This window comes from Protopterus annectens, chromosome 3.part0 (genome assembly GCF_019279795.1).
Source record: "Protopterus annectens isolate FY-2018-M chromosome 3.part0, PAN1.0, whole genome shotgun sequence".
NCBI classification, from domain to species: domain Eukaryota; kingdom Metazoa; phylum Chordata; order Ceratodontiformes; family Protopteridae; genus Protopterus; species Protopterus annectens.
In genome coordinates this window covers 538,890,179-538,904,804 of record NC_056731.1, presented here as the reverse complement: position 1 = coordinate 538,904,804, position 14,626 = coordinate 538,890,179, and the positions used below count along the sequence as shown (strand labels likewise).

Genomic DNA, 14,626 nt, shown 5'->3' with positions numbered 1-14,626 from the left:
CTGTGTATATATATATATATATATATATATATATATATATATATATATATATATATATATATACACACACACACACAAAGGCCCACACCCGTCTCTCTCTCTCTATATATATATATATATATATATATATATACACACACACACACATGTGTGTGTGTGTGTGTGTGTGTGTGTGTGTGTGTGTATATATATATATATATATATATATATATATATATATATATATATATATATATATATATATATACAACCAAAGAATGCAAAGCACAACAAAAAATTTCAAAAACACAAGAAAGGCAGCTTCGGAGGCATAGAACACAAAAAAACTATTTAATATTCACAGAACATATGGACACACACAGTAAAGTTAAGCGATTTTCGTTCGGTTGGTTCACCGGACTTCTTCAGACAAAAAAATAACAAGCATGCACATTAATAAAAACCCACAACAACCTAGTCAAACTTCTTAATTTTAAAATACTAGAAACTGACACAACCTCGTTGAGGCCTGGCCCTCTACTACAGTCCAGATGTTTGACTAGATGAGAGAGTAAGGATGAGTAGACAGGAGCATTTGTGTACACATTTTCACTAGCATATTAGTAACAATAACAGAATTATAGATTCATGTATATTATTTTGTATATTGAACTTTTATCTAATTTCACAAATTTTATTATATGTGTATATGTTTTTTTGGTTTTACTTATTAATACAGTAACCATAAAGTTGGTTCATTTTGAGCCTAACTTAAGTATATATGTTTACCTATTATATGTTACCACTGATTGCACGGTGGTTTTGTTAGGATTATGAGTAAGTTTTATTAGAGCACTATGTATTTTAGACAGGTTTTACTGTTTAAAGTTACAGTTTACACCTAACAGTATTTTAAAAGGGCGGACAGCTGTTCATACTGATGCCTACATTGTTAATTGCTAATTGTCTTTTTTAGTGCTGTGATTGGTTGCAGTAGATGGCAGAATAGGTTGTTGTGTGTTTTTATTAATGTGCTTGCTTATTTTTTGTCTGAAGAAGTCCGGTGAACCTACCGGGCGAAAAGCGCTTAACTTTACTGTGCGTCCGTATGTTCTGTGAATATTAAATTGGTGCATGGTGTTCTATGCCTCCGAAGCTGCCTTTCTTGTGTTTTTGAAGTTTTTTGTTTTGTGTGTGTGTGTGTGTGTGTGTGTGTGTGTGTGTGTGTGTGTGTGTGTATATATATATTTTCGAAACCTCGATCATCAGAATCTCGATGTTCAGATGTATGTAGACTCCGAAGAGGCAGAAGAGATCCCCGGAACCAAGGGGGTCAGCTCTGAAGCGAAGTAGGTCCTGACTTCATCCGTGCCGAAGCCCTGAGAGGCAAGTTTGGATCTGACAAATGTTCAAACCGTCTCAACTCACCGGACTCGACCAGACAGCATCGGCTCCTAGACTCCTCAGGCAGAACCAAGGATGCTGGAGCAGACGTCAGGTCCGAAGATCCCAAGATGGGTCCCGACACCGATGATTCCACAGCAATTAGTTCCAGGCATTCCAGCTTCAAGGTCCAGAGTCAGCTCGGAGGAGAAATTGATGTTGACGGGGAAGTCTTGGCCAGCTCTGAATCCCTCTGGGTTGGAGCAGAGAGGAGTTTGACCAGCGCCAGTGTCTTTAGTAGTCTGCGCACCACCCAATCCACATCATCGTCTAAAAGACTCATGGACAACCAAGAAGAGGGGGGGCAGGAAATTGTTGAAGTAGAGGTGACCTTAGTGTAGGGGAGACCGGCTCAGTAGCTCAAATTCTTTCGGCCCCGAAGTCAAAGCAGCCGATTATGTACACTTCTCGGCCCAGTAAGCTTCGGGTCCGGGGAAGTAACTTTAGTCAGTTTTTTGGCTGGCTCCGATTGGCCAGATGAAGGAGAAGATCTCTTTCCAGATCTGTCGGATTTTGAATAAGGAGACTTATTAGGTTTGGAGGAGCCCTGACCTTCTTCCAATGCTTCAGCAAAAGGCAATTTTAGTAATCCTCTGGCAATAAGTTTATTTTTTCTTTCTAGAAATATTCTAGGGCTAAAGGCATGACAAATACTGCATGTTTCCTGGAAATACAAGGGCCCAAGACTATATACACATATATTGTGCCCATCAGTAATGGACATCTTTTTTTTCGCACTTCTTAAAGCCCGAGGGCTTAGATTCTCTATGTTCCTTAGACATCACGCTAAAGGGATACAACGGCTACAATACACCAAGAGTTCTACTAGTCAAAAAATGTAACAAACAACCAGCTGTAAAAACAGAACCCCCCCCCACCTTTTTTTTTTTTTTAAAGAGCAACAGCAGAAACTTAAGTTACAAATGGGAAGGGAAAATGGGAAAGGGATTGCCCTCTATCTTAAATGGGCAATGGCAGCCCTCTAACTCAAAGGAGCTGCCGGTTTCAGTTTGTATCAAGGAACAAGAATGAAAATTCCTCTACTGCACTCTAACTTAAACAAGTGTGTAGAAATAAAAACAGAAAATTATCAGTGGAAGCCTTCGACTAAAAAATGGGCTCTAAATAATAAAATTAAACTGGGATAGGGTAAATACAGGCCTAATGAAAAAATGACGGCCAGTAAAGCGCACACACAAAGTAAACTCTCTAAACTAACAATAGTAATGAAACTAACTACGTTAAGAGTCAAACAGCACAAAACAGCTAAATACAAAAAAAGATAACAAGAAAATCTCCAACTTAGCCAGAGCCAAAATGGAAGCACCCAATCTGTTTAGCAGCAAACGAGATCTGGGGAGCTTTACTAGGAGCATGATGGGATAGGGATACAGCCACAAGCCAGGGGAAGATCTTGAGCTTTAAAATGTGGCCGACTCAGAACAGAGGATCGGTTCTGAACCCAAACAGTAAGAGTGAAGGCGAGATAAGACAACTTCACATCATTTGTTTACCGAGAAAGTCCAACTTGGAACAAAGCCAATTTTCAGGGGAGGCCCAGAGAGAAACGGTCCAGATGCATGTCTTTATAATGTGGGAGGAAACTGCAGCACCCGGAAGAAACCCACATGAACACAGGGAGGATATACAGACTCCATGCAGAAGGAACCCCAGCCGAGACTCAATCCAGAGAACCACTTGCTGTGAGGCGACAACGCTAACCACTACGCCAATGCATTGTCCAAAATGTCCAAAGACAGTGTATTCCACAAACACCATCTCTAATTTAGTGCCCAGACCTGACAGATTTAACAAGTCATCCACATACAGGGACAATGAAAATTGCTCTTCCCTAAATGTGTGGGTCTTTTGTCATCTTGTGCCACTGGTTTAAAATACAGAACAAATAGCATGGGTAAGAGAGGGCAGCCGTGCCAAGTGCCCCTCTACAGTCTAATCTCCTGTGAAAGTCCATGTCCCACTCTAAATGTAACAGAGGAATTCAAGCACTGGGAGAGAATAGGAGAGACCAACCTTTACAGAAAACTCATTTACACCAGCACCTCAGAGAGACACCTGCAACTTATCCTGTCAAAGCCTTCACAGGATCCAAGCTGGCTAATAACAGTGTAGTGGAACTAGAGGAATGATCTATCCTAACTAAGGTCTTCATTAAATTATCAAACATTATAAAGCCAGGAACAAAGCTTGTTTGGTCTATAAATGTAATATCTCTGAGTAACACTCTAATTCTCTAGGCCAACAGCAAAGTGAAAATCATATAATCATAGCTTAATATTGTAAGTGAGCAGTTAGCTTAATATTGTAAGTGAGCAGTAAAAACTGACCTGAAGGGAATATTTACCTGGTTTTATAGCTAAACAGAAGCTTCCTTCAACTGTTATGGATCACAAAGGAATTCAAGATGCCAATGCCCAATTCACTGAAAAACTTTACAAAGACCTTAACCCCTATTAAAAGAATTTTGATGGGCAAGCAATCCAGCCTATGTATCTTACCCCTTTTAAGTTTAGAAAAAGATTACTATGCTGTGCCTCTGCAAACAGTCAAGCTAAAGCATTCACCTGGGAAAAAAAGAGCTTGAGATGATCCAGCTCATCTAAGTACTGCTGTATCACTGCATGGGTGTCAGCAGAATAACAGGATCCTCTGAATACAGCTGGGAGGAATGCTAGAAAAAAATCTAGAATTTACTCCAGGGCAATTGTAGCTATACCTGATCTTGGGTCTTGCAAGTGGTAGATACATCTGTTTAATTTTATCAGCATAAGCTTTAATGTCAAACACATTTGATTAGATGGAATCAATTCTAAATTATTCACATAAAATATGTGTTTATCAAGGCCAACCTTATTCTTCAGAAGGCAATCAAGGCCCTCCTAGCCTCCTCTGAAAGTTGAGAAGCTTCCTGCTTCCCAAGCAAAAAGTCATTGGGTGTACTCTTAAAATCTACGGGTAAGCAAATGAGCCTCACTGTTTATCTATTCTTTCCAATACTATTTCCCTTTAAAAAAAAATGCTGTATCACATTTGAAGGAATTTCTACTACTGGTGGGAATTGCTATAGATTCACAATTTGATGTCTGTTGACACAACTATTAACTAGAAAAGGTTAACTCTCCACTGTGATGTTTTCTGCATGGCAGGGTGTACAAAAGAGCAAAGGAGAGGCAAGTGATCAGAAATAGAAACAGGGAGGGTCAATTGGATAGCAAACAAATACGCACCATCTTTTGGATCAACTATCTGATAAATTCTAGAGTAGGAGATGAGCCTGGAAAAGTTAAATGTACAGCCCAGCAAAGGTTACTTCCAATTACCTAAACAAATCCACTATGCCTATGATAATAGAAAAACGACTCAGTTGTTTGCCTAGTGCAGGTTCTGAAAGGGCTCTCCTCTCTGAAAGCATTTCATCTAGGGCCACAGTGAATTTTAGTCACTCACCCATAGAATCAGACCTTCCTGAAGATATACTCAATCTTTCACTACTACAGCAAAGACCCTTGCTACTGTCCCTGGAGTAGCATACACATTTACTGATGTACACAAAACTCCATAAATTTGGGACTTGACCACATCTTCCTCACCTAGCTACCCTTAAGTTAATCATGAAAAATGAATGTCCCATTCTAAATAAAATTATGACCAGACTTTTTCTGCCTTTAGGATAAACAGTAAAGCTGCCAACATTATATCCTGGTGCCTCTAACTTTGTGTGCACTAGCTTATTTACATTGGTCTCCTGCAACATTATTATGCCTGGTGACAGCTTTTGAAAGTTCAAGTCTGTCCCTCTTGATGAGATTAGTTATCCAGTTTATGTTCATGACAAAATACTCACCATTATTTAGCTCCAACTAGTATGCAATAACCCTCAAGTTGTAAATCCTATCCCCTAGCAAGATCAGGGGTTATGGAATGGTAGAAATATCTAACATGAGAAGTAGATAGAAGTTTATGAATACAGAGATCCTATATATGCAGTGCCTAGGTACGGTCCCATACCACTTGCAGCATCTAAAGTAACATTCACTATATTTAACAATCTAACTAAATCAGGTATTAAAATAATCACAGAACAATATGAAAACTGTTAAATAATTATTCATGGAAAGTGTGGCAACCATTAAAGCTAAAACAAGTTTTCTTTCTAAGAAGAAAGTCTTAGATCTGTATTCAGATGGAGATCAATCCTACTATCATAAACCCTAAATGGTGACACCAACAATATGCTCTTAAATAAGAAGGTCAGAGGTAATGTATCCAAGATCCACAGGACCGGCCCCCACCCCATTATTTAGTAACAAGAAAAAACACTGAAGCACTATGTTCAGCAAAAGCAGGTCTTGCCAAGCTACTACTTAAGCTAATGATAATCATTAATACACAAATGCTACTTATAAGAAACTGCAAAAGAAGCTCAACAGAACTAGTGAATCAAGCAAGTAGGTAAACCTCGGTTCTCTACACCCAGGCCATCATGATAAAATGAAGCTCAACAGTGAGTTGGCAGAGTCAGGGGTGGCCTCAAGACTCATGAGCAAATAAGTGGCAGGTGATAGTTTTTATTGCCCTTATTTAAAGATCATCATTAAAACCAGTGCAGGGGGTGACTGTAACACTAAAAAAGTAATTTACAGGGCACAGTGCAATGAATGTGATGCATTCTATGTGGGCAAGACTGTAAATAAACTCAAGCGAAGGATTTCATGTCATCTGTCAGAAATCCGCTCTGGATGTAAAAATAATGCACTAGCCAAACACCTTTCTCTTCATAAAAGAGACACAGGTTTTAAGTTTCAGATCCTGGATCTCAAAGACATGGGTGATCTTGAAGGAGGCATCCCGAATATTCTGGAGAAACATGAACTCATGTGGCAATTAACGTTGAACTCTTTTAGAAAGCCTGGACTAAACTACTACTGTTCAATTAAAAGTGCAGTGGAACTTAGAAAATTGCCACATTGTTTACATGACTAATTGTATTTTATTTTTTTCTACAAATTGGTTTTAAATACCATTTTAAATCATTTGAAATTTAAGTGTATATTTTGTTTCCATCATCATACATATATATATATATATATATATATATATATATATATATATATATATATATTTTGGTTCTCTCTTTTCCACGTTATTCAAAATGATGGTAATAACAATACTAATTATACAATTACATAGGTTTTTAGGGTTCTTGTACACAGACCTGAAGAAGTCTAGAAGGACGAAAGCAATCTTTGTTAACAATAGGTTATGAAAATAGAAACTGATTTTTACATGCAAAATGTATATATTTATATATAATTTTTGATCGCAAAATGAACTAAGGTTGATATATTTCCAGCCATGTAGTATACTGCCTTGTATAAAATCCCAGACTTACTAATCTACTTAATAATTTGGTTAAATAAGATGTACCATTAAAGTACATTAGGGCTATATATTATTATGACAGCTACTAGGAAGGGCAGGACCAGCTCGAATGTCACACTGATGGGGGAAGCGATGTGAATTTAACATGTGTACCAAAAACACTTTGTTTTACAGCACAATAAACCACTCCTATGCCTGATAAAAAGTATATATATATTTAGAAAGCTTGTGAGGAAATTATTACTCTATTTTTGTTTTACTTGGATCGCTTGTCTGTGTACTTAATAAAGGATTTTCGACTGGAAACAGACTGCCAGCCTTGCTTGGATTACTTTTGAATACTTAGTAATGCTGTAGAATTATATATTTTCTATTATTACTTTTTGACTTGACGAGTTTACGTTCACTACTTCTACTACGATTGTCTGATCTGATTAATATACAGTGATTAACTAAAAATATATGGACTGAAAATCTTCCACACAGAGAAGTTTCTTACACTGTTTACACTTAAGATTCCCCTAACCCGTTCTCTTTGCCTATACTCAGATATCAATCCTTAGTGGGAAGGCAGTCTCTAGCCTACACAGTAAACAATATCTTGGCCTTATCCCACCCTATTACCTTTCATTCTCTAGTTATTTGCTCCCAATACCCTGGTTACTTTGCAAGCTTTTTCCTGTAAATTTGAGCCCCCTCTAGTCTATTTTCTATACCTGCATTGATAAAATCTCCTTTCACCATTCTTGTGTTGACTTAGTTTCTTGTGCTACTATATAATATTCAGAATGGTCTTTATATATCCAAACTCTCACTCTTCCTCTATTTCTTGAACTTCCCTCCTGCTTCATCATCATTCCTTTCCATTTTGAATAATAACCAAATGATTGTGTTACATCTAGAATCCTTAACTGAGTAGCTCTAACATATCCAGTCTTAATTCTTATCTCCAATCCTTCATATATCCTCCTAATTAACCATATTATTGTATCAGGGAATACAAATGCTGCCATTGCCTGCTCATAAAATCCCAGCTTATTTTGTTGAATACTTTCTCTACATCAATGCCTACTAATAATGGGTGTTTTCTTATATTTTACTTCCCTCTGGAGCATCACTGTTCTATTAATGTTGTAGAATTTTCACCTTCCCTCCTCAAAACCACAGTGAACCATATCTATCTATTTTGGCAACACCTCTGCCATTCTTTTAGCAAGTATACACATCAACACTTTATAATAGAGTAGAGCAGAAGCATATAGTGTCTGCTACACAGTTATTGTGGTTTTAATGTTTAATATTAACTAACTGCCATGGTTTGTAAAGTACGGCTTATACTATCTAAACAAATTGCTATGGTGGTAGCGTTTAACACTAGCTCTAACTTCCACGGTTTGTAAAGTGCGCCTTATACTATCTAAATGAACTGCTGCATGTTCAGGGTTTACTCAGCTATGGGGTTTTAGAGTTAAATACCAGCTCTAACACCGGTATTTTGAAAGTGCAGTTTTTACTGACTCAATGACCTGCCATGTTCTCAGGGCTACAGCATATACTATTGTTCTCACAGTTCTCTAGTCCTAACGCTATTGTTAGCTCCATTCTACTTTATTTTACTTAGATTCCTCAATGGTGACATTTGGCTGCTTGCAGGCGCAGCTACAATTGCTGGGATAGAGTCTAGCTGACCTTGTGGTCACAGCTTTGTCCTTGTTATTAATTCATGGTATTTTATGTGAGCCATCGTATTTTGAGCAGTTCTACTATTAAATACACCGTGATATGAGGACTGTACATCACAAAGGGTGATCCAACTAATGCGAACAGCTTGTGCTGCCAGTAGCATTGTAATTGTTTGATTTGTAGTGTTGAAAATGCTGTATTGCCCTGTTTATCTGATAAGATGATGCAACTAATCTGACTGGTTCTTACTGATAGTAGCATTGTAATTGTTCATTTCAAAGTGTCATAAGTGCTGTACTGCCTTGTTTCACCTCCAGAGTCTTCCCCTTTCACTCTCCCCCCCTCCTAACCCATGCACTACTTATGCACACGCAATTCAAGACCCCTGCATCACATTTAATTACCTATAAGCCCTATAGTGAATCTTCTTTCCCCCTAAGCCTCTAAGTAGTAATCATTATTTTTTTCATATTCTTCTTTACAGCCAATTATTCCTGTGATCCCTACTACTTGGGCACTTCCTGCCCTGAAAATAGCTTCAACAGGATCCTTGCAACCTCTCCATTCTAAAAGAAAGGTCACCAAAGAGAGCAATGAAACCATTACAACCTCAACCTCCCTCCAGTTTTGTAAAGTGTATGTATCTGACTTTTTAATTTATCTTTATTTTATTTTTGTTAACCGGGAAAGTCCGATTGGACACAGGTCCATTTTCAGCAGAGGCCCGGGGAGAAAAGCTCCATGATATAATACAATATTAGATTAAAACAGTACAAAGCAATTCTTAACATTTATAAGTAGTACAGAGGACCATTTACATGGCATGTGATAACTCTAGTAGAATATACAGTCAGTACTCTAGTAGAATATACAATTAGTACAAATAATACAATTATAAATAAAAGATTTTATTTTTTTTTTGTAGAAATATTAGTAAATATAAAGTTGTAATACATTTATGCTTTAGTATAACCGAGAAGTAAATAAATGCCCATAGTGGCATAAAAATAGGATAAAGGTATAGGTAGGATGAGAGTACTGTGTTAGTCTAGAAACGGATTAGAGTGTTTTTCAGGTAAGGGATATAGTACAGAACATTACAAGTGTTGGAATGTTTACTGCTGTTAGATTGATGAAATGTTAGGATGAATCTGTGGGATAGCATTAGAGCTCAGTAAAGGAAAATGTTGTAGTGTAGCAAAGTCCTTGCAACTGAGCAAAGATGTTGCTACTCTGGGGTATAGCAAGAGCAGAGCCAGATATTAGAATAGTAGGATTTCAAGAGGTGTTTGAAATGGGTGCAAGAAGTAGTGCTGGTTATATTGTTTGGGAGTGAGTTCCAGGTTTGTGCTGTTGTGCAGGCAAAGAGAGATTTACCTGCTTCATTTTTATGTCCAATTACTTGAATGAGATTTTGGTTGCTAGATCTCAGGGCTCTAGTGGTGGTGTAGGGCTTAATTAGTTGTTGGAGGGCAGAAGTTTTTTCAGGGTAGTAGTAGAATTTATGTGCAACTATGGCTTGATTGAGTCTAAGTAGCTGAGGAAGTTCCAGCCACTTGAGTTGCATTAGGGAAAGACAGTGATGGGATCTATTTGAGGAGTCTGTTGCAAATTTGGCAATTTTGTTGTAGCATGATTCCATTTTGTGAAGTTCAGTCAGGTGAAGGTTAGTTAAGATAGGGGAAGCATAGAGAAGGATAGAGAGGAGGTGGCTTCTTGCAATAGTGGCTTTGGTCCGATTAGTCATGAACTTTTTATTTCTATAGAGCAGACCCAGTTTTCGGTTGACCTTTTTGATGGTTTGTGCTATATGGATATCATACTTTAGGTGGTTATCAATGTCAACTCCTAGTAGTTTAGTGTGGTTGGTTGGTGTGATTTGAATATTGTTTTTGGGGTTTATAGTGAGGTTATAGTCTGAGTTGGATGATCTGCCAGTGGTGAATAGTATTAGTTTGGTTTTCTTTGGGTTGAGAAGAAGCTGTATTTTAGTAAACCAGGTTTCTGCTAGGGTAAAGCTGTATTGGCTGATGGTGTGTAGTTCCTTAATGCTGGGGACAGCACGGGTTATGGTGGTGTCATCAGCATACTGAACTACTGTAGCAGTGGGTAGTGAAGAAGAAATGTCGTTAGTGAAGAGGGAGAATAGCAGTGGGCCAAGGATTGATCCCTGAGGGACTCCTATGGAAACTGGTAAGAGGGGGGACATCTTTTCTTGCCAGAGAACTGCTTGTTGGCGTTCTGATAAATAGCTGTTGAACCAGAGTACTCATACTGGACTTGTAAGTGTTTTATCTTAAATTAATTAGTAGCAGTACTGCCCCAGTACAGGGCTCAGCCACGTGTTCTCTAGCAGCTTGTTCCAGCTATAACCCCCTTCTCCCCGTTGTCCTCCTCATTCCTGGTCATTCGTCTCCTTACTCTCTGGGTCCACCATAGTGCCATTGTAAGGTTGGGCCACTAGGTGGCAGTGCTATCCCTTTTTCATTTTACCTGCCCAAGCCTAACTACTTTTTCTCCTCCTGTGAATTTTTTACACTTGAACCTACTAAAGTAAGAAGCACTACATAAGTAGGGTTCTGCTAAATACTCCTCTTATTCCACACCTGTGTAGCCTCAGGTTATTGATACAACATACAACTACTCAGTAGTGGACATCCAGTAAGTACAGTATCCCACAGTTATCCCTTCTATGGCTCACAATATATCAAACTCAATCTCAGAACATTAACCAATATTTCTCTAGCTACTTTTCCTTCTTCTGCTCCTTATTTGATGCCTACCACTAGCTCTGTACCTTCACAGTGACTTTTTTTTCTTACCTTGCCCGCCATTTCTCGGCTCGGCTCTTCCCACTCCATTCGCCCTTCAGGCTCACTCCGCTACCCTACCCCATTCCCACCCACCCCTAATGCTGTTAAACTTATACCTGCCAAACCCCTCCCACCCCAACCAACACATCCAATCAACCAATCAGGTCACACCAATAATCCCCCACATAGTTATAATAAGACACACTCTTATCACTAACTCCTTTAACTACTCCTCAGCCATTTAACTCTATAGCTCCCACCCTCACTCACCCCTCCTCTCCTAACTCAAAGGTGACATAAAAAGGGAAGAAACAAATTTAACAAAATGTCTTCCCCGCACCAAAAGGTAGCTTTCTAAACATTATTTTTCTCCTTCTCCTGTTCTCCATCCTCACATCCTATCACACGCATCTTCATCTCCCCATTCCAACTCAAGGTCAAACTGACACCATAACCAATGCACTAAAATTAAAACAGTTTCCCATATATCCAGGCGACCTTGCCCCAACCCAACAAAATTCCTGTGTAAAAAATAGACCAGCAAACAAACTTAATCCCTATTCTTCCCAGAAACAAAATAAGATACTACAAAAACTACTTAAACTCTACCTACAACTAACGCAAAAGCTCACCTGCTGTGGAGACATACACCCTAATCCAGGACCCACTTCCTCACCCCATCCAAACCTAAACCAACCAAACCCTTTTTACATCAGGCCAACCTCCTCTCTTCTTCTCTTAAACATCAACATAAGAAGCATAATTAACAAAGTTCAAGACCTCCATGCCCTATTAGCATTATATAAACCGGATTTAGCCATACTACCGAAAACTTGGCTCAGAGCAGATCATGATAATGAGATTGCACCGCCTGGCTATATTATTATTAAGAAGGATAGGACAGGGGAAAAAGGTGGAGGTGTCGACATAATGTATCAAAATAATCTCATAATGGAACAACTTAGCTACAACCTCCAAGAAGTCAATGATATTGAACTCATTCTTGCTAAATTAAAACTAAACTCTAATAAACATGCAGTTATACCAGGTGCCTACATCCCACTAGGTAACAACATTGCCACTATGGAAAACCTTTTATACTGGATGTCTATCTCCCATCCACAAGAGACCATACACTTAGGAGATTTTAACATAGACTGGTCCAACTGTACCAAATACAATCCCTCTACCCATATCAACCTCCATGGCTTTACCCAAATCATAGACAACCCCACACGAATCGATAAGAAATCTAAGCATCACTCCATCCTAGATTGGATACTTCTGTCTGACCCCACTATAGCACACCAATCAGGCTGCCAACCAGACAGCTTGAGCGATCACCATACAACCTACCTTATTAGGAATAAATCTCACCACAGTAACCAATCCTCCTTTAGAATAGTTTGCAACCAAAAATAACCTCAAACCAAGGACCTAAACAATGACCTAAAATACTGTAACTGGTCTCCCCTAAAACACCTACCCCAAGATGAGGCAGTAGATTACTTCAACTCAAACTTTCTCAAAATTCTAAACCATCATGCACCAGCCTGAACCATCAGAGTTAAGACAAACTATGCCCCCCTGGTTAAATAAAGAAACAAAATCCATAATGAAGGACAGAGACAGAGCCTGGGCTCAATATCATAAGCTTAAAACCACAACCTCAAAACAAAACTACTCAGCACTCCGGAACACAGCCAAACAACTTATAAAAACTTGATAAGGCCAAATACTACACAACCTTACAAGAAAAACACAACAACCCTCAGAAATTCTGGGCCTGACTAAATAAACTACTGCACCCAGGCAAAACCAGCACTTCCACACCCATAGTACCATCCAGCAGTGAAGACACTCCCACCCAATTCAACAAATTCTTTACTGAAACAGTCCCAACTCTTTCCAACACTCTAAGCAGCACCACCAGCCCCTCACCTTCTCCAACCCCTACAAACCCTACTACACAGCAAACTTCCTATACCTTCTAGTCTCCAACACCAACAAAACGTATTACTAAACTCCTCAAAAAATTAAAACCTACCATGTTATCTGCTGACCCAACTTCCCGCTGAGTTTCTTCAACTATGAGTGGAAACCATATCCTACCCAGTATCCATCCTCATATATAGATCAATATCTGAATGCAAAGGACCTAACCTGTGGAAAATATCCCACATTATTCCACTCGACAAAGGCGGAAGCTCTCCTGAGCTGACCAACTACCGTCCAATCGCAACTTTATCTTCTATATCAAAAATATTAGAAAAAGTAGTACATACACAACTAAAGCAATACCTCCTAAAAAATAACCTTATATCAACTTCTAAACACAGATTTCGGCCCTCCCATAGTACCACAACCGCACTACTGTCATATACCAACATAGACAAAATACAGCTGTGTACCTACCATAAATGTAGATATTAGAGTGTCTTCACTGTTGCAGTCATTACACTTGGGTTATCCTGCTGGCAGGCTACCCGCAGTCGGCCTGAATTCCAAAGTCCTGGTCCAGCGTCGGTTGCTGTTGCCTCTTTCCTGACGTCAGTGCAGCAGGGTATAAAAGATGCAGCCAATGCCATTTTCTTCAGTTTTTCTTGCCCCAGATGTCAGGAGCCCCCAAAAGGGTAGGCTAAATAAATTTGCAAATAAAAAATCATGCGCTAACATAAACATTACCTTCTTCTACAAGCAAATACACCACATAGATTGTATAAAATACAGAAGTACAGATAAGTGCCAGCAATGATAGGGGGATGGTGGGAGGGTAACATGGACTGCAACAGTGAATACACTCAAACATCTACATTTATGGTAGGTACACAACTGTACTATGTTCATCGTGTTTCACTGTTGCAGTCATTATACTTGGGTTGAATACCAAAGCTGAGGTTGGGCGGCTTGGTCTAAAAAGGATTAGGAGTGGCTATGAGGACCTGCAAAACTGCAGTGGCAAAGCCTGCTCTGGATTTAAGAGTAAAGAGGTAAGTGATAGTGCTTGGTAAAAGTGTGCACTGAACTCCAAGTTGCAACCTCCAAAATTTCTTTGGTTGGTACTCCTCTGAGAAAGGCTGCTGATGTGGCTGCTGCCCTGGTGGAATGAGGCCTAATATTCTTAGGCACTGATTTGCCATGTTGTGCATAGCAGAAACGAATGCAGTGTCCTGTCCATTTTGAAACAGTCTGCTTTGAAATAGCCTTTCCTTGTGATCCTGCAGCGTATGCCACAAAAAGTTGCTCGGTTTTTCTGAAAGCATTTGTTTTGTCCAAATAGAAGCGTAGCTGTCTGTGCATGTCCA

General features: G+C 39.0%; 1 protein-coding gene across 20 annotated transcripts in view; it reads right to left on the bottom strand.

The window, feature by feature from the left end:
* The window catches only part of CLASP2 (cytoplasmic linker associated protein 2), a 7,203,062-nt gene that overhangs the window by 3,840,746 nt on the left and 3,347,690 nt on the right, over positions 1-14,626 (bottom strand). The window lies entirely within an intron of this gene.